The 10,021-nt window shown below is 40.7% G+C and overlaps 1 long non-coding RNA gene across 2 annotated transcripts; it reads right to left on the bottom strand.

Moving 5' to 3' along the window:
• Positions 1-625: 625 nt before the first annotated feature.
• Positions 626-10,021, bottom strand: LOC138110816 (uncharacterized). Of its 2 annotated transcripts, none has more exons than XR_011151085.1 (5): positions 9,884-10,021; positions 6,784-6,849; positions 5,992-6,094; positions 2,393-2,472; positions 626-864 (listed from the first exon to the last, which is right to left on the bottom strand). It is a non-coding gene; the product is annotated as an uncharacterized lncRNA (long non-coding RNA). The 2 variants fall into 2 exon arrangements; XR_011151086.1 differs by lacking the exon at positions 9,884-10,021 and adding an exon at positions 9,341-9,387.

Below are 10,021 nucleotides of genomic sequence, written 5' to 3' on the forward strand. Positions count from 1 at the left end.
CAACCCTGGAATTCTTTTGAAGGTTAGTATTAATTTATCACCTTGCAGCCTCATAACTGAAACTAATAACAAATCACTAGGCATCTGCTTGCAAAATGATGTTATTTTTTAAATTATGGAATAATGTGTGTATGATAAAATGAACAATATCAAAATAAAGTTCCTACTTAAAGAAATATTGTTTGGTACCTATAAAGGTACATTCAAGTTAGCATGTACAGAGCATATATATATTATGTTTCTCTTCTCTTCTCTTCTCTTCTCTTCTCTTCTCTTCTCTTCTCTTCTCTTCTCTTCTCTTCTCTTCCCTTCCCTTCCCTTCCCTTCCCTTCCCTTCCCTTCCCTTCCCTTCCCTTCCCTTCCCTTCCCTTCCCTTCCCTTCCCTTCCCTTCCCTTCCCTTCCCTTCCCTTCCCTTCCCTTCCCTTCCCTTCCCTTCCCTTCCCTTCCCTCCCCTCCCCTCCCCTCCCCTCCCCTCCCCTCCCCTCCCCTCCCCTCCCCTCCCCTCCCCTCCCCTCCCCTCCCCTCCCCTCCCCTCCCCTCCCCTTTTTCTCCTAAATGTTGGTTTTCCTTGAAAGCCTTAAGGAATATTCTTTTAGTTTTCAAAGATCTTTCTAACTAACAGTGAAGACAGCAGATATTTTAAACTCTATACATTATATAAATTAACTCCAGAGATGTGTGATCCACAAACCAAACAGCACCATATGAATGCATGTACACATATATCAGGACTTACAAGTAAAAGGAAGACAGAATGATTGGCAATGTCAAGCATCATCTGTTATAACAGCGGTTTGAAGAGTTTGGAGTCTCTCAAAAGTCAAATTATTTTGCATTATTACCACTCACAGATTCTTCTTCACCTAAAAAGCAAATGTAAAAGAGCAATGTTAGTGGAAGTAGCAAGGATTCATAAGAATATTCTGAAAGCTAAAAACACTGTTGCTATTTAAACTGAATAATTCTTCTTTTTATCTTCAGATATGCAAACTTTGAAATATTATTAATGCATACCATAAAAAGTGTAAGGTGTACAATGAGTTCAAGAAAAATCTTAACCTTGTGGTTTTTTTCTACTTCAGGTGTTTGATTTATCAGCTTTAGTCATTTTATTAATTCAAGGTTTTTTTCCATATAATATCTTCTTTATTATGCAGATTCTCACCCTTTGTATTTATTTATAAGCTGGAAACACTTGACTGAAACTGATAAAAATCAAAAGTTCAGCCTAGAAAGAGTAACAGATTAGAGTATATTCTAGATTATTCACTGTGCTTGGTTGGCATATAGTGAAAGACAGGACATACAGACAAGCAGTTATTGAATTGATGGCACAGAAAACAGCATGGACTGTTAGTAACATTCTTCCACAAAAATTGTAACTTTTTAATGAATTAGTGATTGCATTTGAATCTTAGAAGAATTACTGCTATATGGCCAAAATACTTCTACCTGTGTAATAGTTTTTATCTCCATATGGTTTAATTACTTTAGGAAAAAATATTGATTTAGTTCAGTTAAAGGAGGAGATAAATAGTGATTATTACACATTGCAACTATAAATAAACTCTGACATTGTGCAGATGTTGTTGCTGTTGTTATAATACCTACTTGTATGGACTCTGATATTTCTTCTTGTTCCAGACTAAAAAGGCCAAATCTATTTTAAATTAAATACCCTTGAAAATCTGTAGGAGGTTTTTTGCCAGAATGAAGGACACATTTCAAAAGAAATTATAGTTTGCTGGAGGAGTTCCTGTTGCTTTTTCTTCTGTGTTATGTAAGGAGAAGAAATAGGCCATATCATCAACAAGTAATAATTTTCACCAACCTGTCCTATCGAGTAAGATGCAGTCATTGCTGGTTGTCAAGTTATTAAAGAAAAATAAGGATCCATATATTGGGGCAAAAATAAAAAGGTACAATAAAGCCTCTTTAATGAATTTTGAACTAAGAGAAATTGTAATTTTCTTCCAACAGCCATCTATATATACCCAAATGATAGATACTCTATAGCCAAATATATGTTACCTCAAATGTGTAATGAAGAGAATAGTGGCTTAATTCCTTAACACCTAAAACATATATATTGATGACCAGAAAATCACATTATCTGTTTCCTTCAGAGAGTCCAGAAGTTCTTCATCCAATATGTTGCCAATACCTAATTTTGTTTTAGTCTCAAAAATCACAAAGACGCTTTCTATGTTGTCCACTCATTAATAGAAAAATGAGATAATATGATACACCGATAGTGAAATTCAAGAATGTTAGGTAGTCTTCCTGAGTAATTTCAAACAAACAAACTATTCAGCTTTATTTAGATACAAACTACAGTCCAGACCACTTTCTGATAATGAAAATACACTTTGAGGTGGTGAGAATACTTACAACCAAAGAAGAAAAGAGGAAACAAACTCAGCGTATTCCAAATTTGGTACAATTCATGGCCAATCTGTGGGCTACCCTATCTGTGAAAATGAAAATTAAAATAACGCTCTAGCAGTGGGCTAAGAAGATCTCCAACTGTTTCCAGTTTTGTCAAAATGAAAGTCCCCAGGCAAGGAATTCTGTAAGGACCCTTCTCAAGTGCTGCATGTAACATTGGTAGTTATTTTCAACAGCTATTATAGTATGGATACAAACAACAGAAATGCGAGTAATGTGGATGGAGGTCTATCTTTGAAACGAATAAAGCTTCCTCTTTAAGGTTTGTGATAGGCTATATAAAAATACTAGGAAGGTTTGGTTGGTTTTTAACCCAAGAGAAATTTGAAATTGAAAGAGTAAGATTTGATATGTGTTTAAATTTTGAAGACCACCTGTGAGTATGCTTGATGTTTCAATTCCTTAATTAAGGAAAAAAGGAATTAAAAAATTTGGACAATCATCTTCACAGGGACAACTGAAACTGCAGAATAATAAATACTTATAAATAATAATGGTACTCTGTTAGAGATTCCTGTGCCTGGAAAGATGCATTTTCAGACAGGCTAGCCTGCATTCAAGTTTTTGACACACATATATATATATCCTTATAAGTTTTGATTATTTTTGGAAAAACACTAAGACCAAAGATCAAAGTATTTATTTCTGATCCTTATGTATGCTTGAAGTTTCAGAAACTGTTAGCAGAGTCACAGATGTACCTGACTGCCCACCTGTGACTGCTACACAGTAACCCAATGCACTGCCTTCAATGAGTGGAAAAATAATGCTGTTGTAAAATAGAACCCCACCACACCAACTACGGAGAAGCACGTCTTTAGGGACCTAGCACAGCTTTAAACTGCACTGGATGCAATTTGGACAGTAGGAGACAAGACACAGGCCTGGGGATATTCTTGTTCGAAGTTCATTGCTGCATGACTCAGCAGAGCACCAACAGCGGCCACCGAAGAAGAAAGGCTATGTTGGACTGTACTAGGCTTGTCTGAAAAGCTCTGAGTGAAAGCTCAATGCTTTTTTGCTGTATGTATAATTAAGTTGGATTCATTCATCAGAAAATAATTAGGAGAAAGAGAGCATGTTTGTTTTCCATTTCTTCTGAGTTAGAAGAGACTGACTGCTTAGTAAGGGAAAGAGTGAGAATCCTCCTCTAAGGGTAGTCAAAAACATTGAGCTGTCTTTTGATCCCGCCTTTCCAGGACACACCAGTAGGTGCTTCTGCAAATTATTTTGTTTAGGAGCACTGACAGAGGCTTTTTTAAATTTAAATTTTTAATTTAAATAAATAAATGAAAGGGAAAAGTATGTTGATTAGCCCTGTGTTTTTTAAAGTTTCACTTATCTTATGGATGAACAGGACCAAAAATAAGAATGTGGTGAGAACACAGGATAATGTGATGACATTTCTTAGAAGGCCTGGAGATAAAAAACACCTACATGATTTGGTTTTCCACTTTTTCAAGTAAGGCTTCTTATCAGGCTGTGTGGCATGAATCAGGTTTTTGGGGAGGTGGAAGCAGCAAAATTTAGTTGTGGTCTCCATGGCCCTAATTTGATGTCAGTGAAGTAGCAAATTACTCTACTTGGAGGTGTAAGACTGGTCTTGAAGACAAAGGAATTGAATACACAAGTGCTAAAACTGCCTGGAGGAATATCACAGATCTGCAGAAGAGGTAGAGTTGGAAAAAATGATCTGGCTGCCTCTTGATCTTCTCAAGGTGCTAGAAAATTTGTGGGTGATCAACACTGCAGAAAACCTCTGGAGATAACTCACTAAAATTTAGGGCCAGAGCAAAGTGTGCAACACACAAGAAATTGACTTTAATGCTGATTCTCCAGCCTTGGAAGATGACCTGTCCTTTGTCATTACATGGTGGGCCAGAGGTGCTCCTTTGCTTTCACATAGAGAGTAAATTAGGCTAGCAGATGATAGGGAAGACATGATACTCCTTCCTGAGGCAGCTTCAGTGGTCAAAGCACAGCCTAGGTACATACTTTTGGGTATGTTAGGAATGTATCAGTCTTTCTCTTCTGTGGACTCCCCGTGCCCAAAAGGCTCTCAGCTGCCAGTACCAATGAATGAGATCCTAAGATTAGCCTCAAACCTTCGCTGCACTTTCCCAATGGCAGCGCAGTGTACTAATCGCTGAGCCATTGGGATAGCCCTGTAGGGCATTCTTCTAATAGTTTTTCTAGTTCTTCCACTGATGTCCTTATACATCTTTTATGATTTCGATAGTGATGCTATGTTCCCCAGGCACTTTCCTTCCATCTTACTCTCTGCTTGTTTTTTTTTTTTTTAATACGGGGGAAAGGGGCTACCTTAAACTTGCCCTTCATTCCTAGCACAACCTTTCAGAAAAGACATTTCCCTTATCCATTCTTCCACCCATGAGTGCCTGTCAAGGAATGGGCAAGATGGAAAATATTTGAGTACTTTTGTTTAAGTTGTGATGGTCTTTTTCCTGACTTCATGTTCTATTTAGGGTTTTTTCTTCTACACAGATGAACAGACAGTTCTTCTGGATTTAAAATTAAAATCCAAATATTTTCTTTAAACTGCACTCGTTGCTTTTACAAAGGAATGAAAACAAAATGCAGCACGTGACATCATTTGAAAGAGAAAATCATGTTATCTTATATAGTTCTAGAAATAAACTGTATTTTTTTAACTGTGGCTCTTCCCTAATGTGCACTGCTGATAAATAGTAAAAAGAAATTTTTTCCTAACTATATATTTCTCTCACATTATACATATATAAATTCCTCTGGGAATAACTTGAGCAATATAACTTGAGATAGGAGGTAGCTGATATATGTGAGGTATTAATATGAAAAATATTTTCACTGCTTGTATGTTATAAAGCGCTTGGAATATTTCAGACAACAAAAGTATAGGTCAGTTAAAGAATTTCCTTATCCCTGTTCTGCCCATAATATTTTTCCTGCAGGTCCATTTTCTCTTGTTTTCTTCTCATCTGTTATTTTCATTTTCCTTCTCATCTTTCATTCAGTATTATACAGGGCACATTTTGAGGCGCTTCTTCTGCTTCCCACTGACGATACATACTGGCAGCAGCAACCAAAGCATCAGTCAGTGAACACTTGTAGAGATGGTGAGTTGTAAAATAATAAATCGAATATTTAATACTTAGACAGAAGATGTGGACTTTATCTACACTTAATGGGTGGGGAGGCTGATTACTCATTCATAGCTACACCACTTGTGAATGATGAGGTCACCCCTATCTCAGGAAGATAAATGCCATATCCTGTTATGACATATTCCTTTTATATAAAATTAGTTCAATTTTCTCACTAGTGAGAAATCAGTATAACTAAAAAAAAAAATCACTTCAAGATAAAGGCATTTTTCTACTGTAATTCATTATATATCCTATTTTCATTTTATTTCTGTTCTGTTTTGTTCTATTTTATCCTGTTCTATGTATACTATTTTACTCTCTACCTAAATGATATCTGACTAAAGTGAAGCAAAAATTAGATGATACAATGAAGCTTTGTAGCATTCTCTCTCATACCTGTCACAGACTCCTTCCAACAGCAGATAATGAAAATTCAAAGTCAAACCATTTAACTTTAAGTAAATGGAAATGAATTTCCAGAGAAGAGATATTTTTTCACCTGTGAAAGAAAGGAACAGTAGTACACTGACAATGTGAATAAAGATATAATATATAATTGTGATAGAGAGGTATATGAAAAGCATAAATATTAAATGTTATTGTATTACATATTTTCACGTGTTTTTAATTTTTATCTTTGCTATGTTTTTGCCTGAGAGGAAGGTCTACTGCACATAGTTAGAAACAGCAGTACTCTATTGGAATATTTCTTTGCTTAATCAATATTAAAGCAACTTGCAGCATATCTAGCAATAGTATATGGTACTGAGACAAAAACTATGCCATTCAAATACCAGAAGCTGTCAATAATTTGACCAAAATGAGAAATAAAGTAAATTAAAAATATTGGGGTTTATTCTCATCTCATTTATGCTAGCATACTGCAGCAAATTAAGTTAAATCCATCACAGTATGTTGTAGCATTGGTGAAGTATGTGGCAAATTGGGTCCACACTATTTAATATGGCACAGAGTATAAGCTTGATGATGGATATTTTCATTGGTGAATAAAACAAGTCTCAGAAATTCCTACTGGATTTAACTATTGTGATTAGCCTGGGGGAAAAAGAAGATACAAAAAATCAAAATGGACTTTTCTTCAAATATGGGATAATGTTTTTTATTTGGTGTCTTTTAAGAGCTATGAGAAAGAAAATGCATCTGTATTGTAGATATTCACAGACCTACCTTTGAATCCTGCTTGTCTTCTAACATACAAAACTATTTGTGAGTACTTCCAGCGACTCAGTGGGTCTACTTGGGCAAGCAAAGTTAAAGCAAAGAGTGAATTTTTAGTTACATTAACACTTAACATAATAATCAATACTCATAAAAGATCTTATTAAATATCAAGAGATCCTGGTTCTGCCTACATGGATGAAAAGCCGTGACTTTCAAGACTAAGCTGAAGCAAGCTTGGCTAAAGGAAGGCTCTCTGTCCTGGCTGTCTCTTTGAAACATGAAAACCTGCTTAGAGTTGCCACTGTAGAGCAAAGAGTGACAATCAGTGGATGGGGACTTCGACATTATTACATCCACTCTACTGCCCGGCCATACATTGACAGACAAAACTACTGTAATGGAGTGATCATTTGGAAAATGGCTACTGCCCACATTTAAATTCCTTTCAGTGTTATTCCATAGCCAATTAGAGTGGCCCAGCCTATATTCATGCCAGTCTTGTACTATAATGTAAGAAAAAGGAAAGGAGCAGCTCAGAAGTCTTTAATTATTCCTCCAGCCATTTATTGACCTGTTCTCTAAAGGCCATATAGGGGCCTTCATCTGCATGCAAAATTCCTATTGACATCACTGGGAGGGCCACAGGCAGATGGAGAGTACTTTGTAAACCTTACATTTTAAATATGTTGTAGGAGAAAGGCACAGAATTTGCAGTCCTTTAAAAAAGTGAGCAGTTTTATCTAATACTGGTCTTTAAACATGGAGTTTGAATAACAGTTTTCCTAATAATAACAACCCCCCACTTCTCTGCAAGCTATCTAACCTACACGTTTCTGTAAAGTCTTCATATTTAACACTCAAACAATTGATGTCCCTATAGTATAAACAGGATAGATAATGAATATAAGTGGGATAGAAAATTAATCCTACTTGCGAGGAAAGAGAGTCATAATTCACTTAGGCTTCTCAGCTCTTACGTTATGAGGTCTTCAGCTAACTCATGGGATCCATTCCACATCCCACAGATGCTCATTATGAATTCTTTTTATGTGCAACATGTGGGGACTAACCAGTTTCATATCTCCTGGTATTAGCCGCAATCCAAAGCATTTTGTATTAAAAGAGAATGCAAACACAGATGCTATTTAATACAAAGGATTTGAATGCAGTCTCTGTTTTAACATAAAGTTGCTGTGTCTTAACTTGCTTTGAAACAGCAATGGGAAGAAAAGTCAAGATAAGAGGATATTTTTAGATTAGGAGCCAAGCTTTGACTCCAAAAGGCACACAGTTGCATGGGAAAAGGGGATACTGGCCCAGGTGACTGCTTTGATTCTTGGAAGCAAAGGTTACGATGCCTTTGGAGCAAGGGGGCAGCCTGGGACCTCTGCCCCCTTCTGAGATGCTGCCATAGCCTTTTCAACACTACACATATTCTGGAGTGCTACTACCTGTGTTCTATCCCATGCAATGGTATGAGCCTCGGTTTCCTCAGACACAAGTTAGCAGTACGGCTGCTGTTTGTGTAAGGTGCGCTAATGCAGCGTGTAACTTTCTGTTCTAGCTGTCCACTCACTGGGCTGGCGAAGAGTCCAGCTCAACACAAGCACTACGCTCTTTAGCTCCAGCAACCAGCAGCTTGGGGCTCCAGCTCTGTGGTTTCAGAGGTTCCCCCACAGAAGTGAGGCGAGCTGGTGGGACCCTTCTGCGGGAGGGAGTTTTTCTGCCGTTCCCCTGCTGCCTCTGACTGGGCACAGCCTCTGTGCTCCCTCCGAGACGGGATCCTCGCCCCTCGTCTCCCACTGCAGCTGCGGGAGGAGGGAGCAGCCCGAGCAGCACTCGCCGAGCACCATGGCGAGGAGGGCTCGGGTCTCCGTGTCCCCTCCACCGCGGCTGCCCACCCCAAGGCCGAAGCAAGGCGAGGCAGCCACCGGGGCAAAACCGAGGAGGGTCCGTCGCCAACCCGCGCTAACGCCCAACTTTTCCGCGCTTCCTTCCCGGCGTCCGCCCCCGCGCAGCGCCGCGGCCAGGCGGACTCGGCGGCGGGTGGCCCCGACCGGGGCAGGGGCGCGGTCCCGGCGGGCTGGCGAAGCCGCGCAGCGCCGCGGCCAGGGATAAGCACTTGGCGGAGGTAGATGAGGGCAAACCCGCCCGAGCGAGGCGGGGGGCTGCGCGCAGCCCCGGGTGGCACAAAGGCGCCGCGACGCTGCGGCCGCGCGTCCCGCGGGGCGGCGGAGGCTGGGCCCCTCCGCGCCGCTGCCGGTGCGGTGCGTGCCGCACCCGGAGGGGAGCTCTGCGCAGCGCTCGGTCCTATAATTGATATGTTGAAGCAGCAATAGGGATCAGTGCGTGCATAGACAGCACACACCTTACAAGTTTGACTCGCAATAACATTGCTGCACACTAGGAGGGGAGGAGAGTCAGCTCCCTAGAATAAGGAACAAACTCTGCCTTTGCACAAAGCGGCGCATTTCCTCGCTTCTGAAAACCGTCCCTTCATAGAGAGAAAGAAAAGAGACGGAGGGGGGTGCGGGGTGCCGCTAGGAGAGCAAAAGCAAGTTACCAAGAGCGAGAACTTGTGCTGCAACAATCCTCCACTCTTCCTCTTCTCCTCAGGACTCTGGGAGCAGGGATATTCCTCCCATTCCACCCCCTCTTCCCCCCCGCACAGTTGGCTCTAGCCCAGACTGTGGTCAGCCGCCTTTATTATTACTTCATTGAGACAGAGAAATCCTCTAAGACTTGCATTTTGGGTGGAGGGTGGGGGGTGGAGGGACGAGAAGGAGGAGGGAAAAAAGGCAACATTTGCTGCTCATCATTTTCACTGCACCGCTAAAGTAATTGCGCCCCCCTCTCTCCTCCCCGTCCCTCCTCAGCTTGGATTTTTCTCCTATATCTACAGCTCCAGTATTATTAGACATACCTTTTTTTTTTTTTTTTTTTTTTTTTGGTAGCTCTGATATTCCACTTCGCTTCCCAAATCTTCACGCGCTGCATGTTTGCAATTCGGTAAATTCCCCCCCCCCCCCCTCCCTTTACCCTGAGCCCCCCCAAACTCCTCAATCTCAGCCCAGCCGCTCACATCAAAGCGCCCGTCCTCACTCACAGTGGCCGCCACTCACTAATGGGATTGCAGTGTGCCTGGCTCTGCTGCTGCAGCCGCCGGAGGGAGAGTCGCTGCTGCTGCACCTCTTCGCCGACACTCGCCGGGTGCTGAGCCGCGGGGATGATCAGGATCTTCCCG

Source organism: Aphelocoma coerulescens, chromosome 5 (genome assembly GCF_041296385.1).
Source record: "Aphelocoma coerulescens isolate FSJ_1873_10779 chromosome 5, UR_Acoe_1.0, whole genome shotgun sequence".
Lineage (NCBI taxonomy): Eukaryota > Metazoa > Chordata > Aves > Passeriformes > Corvidae > Aphelocoma > Aphelocoma coerulescens.